The sequence below is a fragment of the Pelobates fuscus genome, chromosome 3 (assembly GCF_036172605.1).
Source record: "Pelobates fuscus isolate aPelFus1 chromosome 3, aPelFus1.pri, whole genome shotgun sequence".
Lineage (NCBI taxonomy): Eukaryota > Metazoa > Chordata > Amphibia > Anura > Pelobatidae > Pelobates > Pelobates fuscus.
In genome coordinates, this window is record NC_086319.1 from 319077549 (window position 1) to 319079361 (window position 1813).

Sequence of the window (1813 nt, forward strand, 5' to 3'; positions counted from 1 at the left end):
TTTACATTTTGGGGGCTTGGTTTTGCTCTCTTTGGCTATCACTTTCTCATTTTCTAGTTGAGCCCAACTAATCGCCATTGTGCATGCAATATTGGCTTTCTTATATAGGATGCCTATGATTTGCTTTATTTAAATGCTTTAAAAGACATTTTCTTATTTTTAATTTTGGGATTTACATTCCCACTAAACCCACTTAATTTGTTTCTTTTTTATTTATTACTCAATGGTAGAGGTAAAGCCACTCTAAAGGGACTTAAAGATACACTATAGTCACCTGAACAACTTCAGCTTAATGAGGTTGTTCAGGTGAGAACTATAGCAACCTGCAGCCTTTCTCATGTAAACACTTAATTTTCTGAGCAAATACAGTGTTTACATTGAAAGCTAGGAACACCTCCAGTTGCAGTCACTCAGAGTGAACCAGAGGGACTTCGGACTTGATGGAAGCATATGCCTCCATCCACTCAGATCTCCATCACAGTGCAGCAGAGCACAGGGCAGCACTGTGCACAGCATCCTGTGATTCAGTATCTCCTCCCTCTGCATGCAGACACAACTTTTCTCATAGAGATTCATTGATTAAATGCATCTCTATGAGGAGATGCTGATTGGCCAGGGCTGTGTTTGAATCATGCTGGCTCTGCCCCTGATCTGCCTCTTTGTCAGTCTCAGCCAATCCTATGGGGAAGCACATTGGATCAGGCTACCACATGTCAGCAGACTGCTTGTTTTTCTGAGTCTAACAGCATGCAGATTTACAGCTTCAGGCTAGAATACAGTAATATTTTTACTATATTTATGGAGGCATGAGGGGCCCAGGGGGGCTAGATGGGGGTGTTAACACTATAGGGTCAGGAATACATGTTTGTGTTCCTGACCCTATAGTAATCCTTTAAACAGATAAACAACAAAAACACACATGTGACTTCATCCAATCTCAATATAAATGGGATACTTTCCCTGACAGTGTAATATCCCCCAGGACTCCTCTGGTTCCCCATAATATAATGTCAAATAATGGAAAACTGCTGGGAAAAAAAATGCAACTCATATAGTATTAGCTTAAATCATAAAGACTAGCTTCTGTTATAAATGCAATCACAAGGAAATATCAAGCAAAGGTGTATAATATAGTACTTTTCATGCATCACAAGACACCTTACTTCTGATTCCACACTCCCAGATCAGACAAGAAAAGTAGACAGAAAATTAGCCACAATAGAGTAGCTCAGCTATTTAAAAAAAGGTTTATTACAAATTGTATAAAATTAATTTTATAATGAATATAACTTGCAAGCAGGGGAGGCAACTTTTGGCCAGCGGGGCAAATACAAATGGCCTTTTCCTTTGTGCTACTCACATGGACGATAGATAGATAGATACACAAAAAGTGTGCCATAATATATCCCTGCAGCCTCTACTAACGTGAATAAACATTAACAGCAATCTGTTCATTCCTAAGAAGCACATACTTTGTTTCACACTGACTCCATTGTTACCAGTGACAACAGTCATGTTTCATGAATGCCATGATCCCCGTCTCATCTCCCCTGCAGTCACTGACAAACACCCACCGGGACATCATACATGCATACATGCTCACTGTAGTCTGGCAACCTATTTAGTCTAAGTACACTGGGAAATAAGTTAGGTGGGGCAGAGAAGGCCTAAAGAGAATTAAGAGCACAGGGCACAAGCCCATGTGCAAAACCACATAGTACTGAGCTTGCACAGGCCATGAACAATCCCTTCCCTGGGAGACGATGACCTTCATTGTCTCACAACTCCTGCAGAGCTTTACTAGAAGACATCC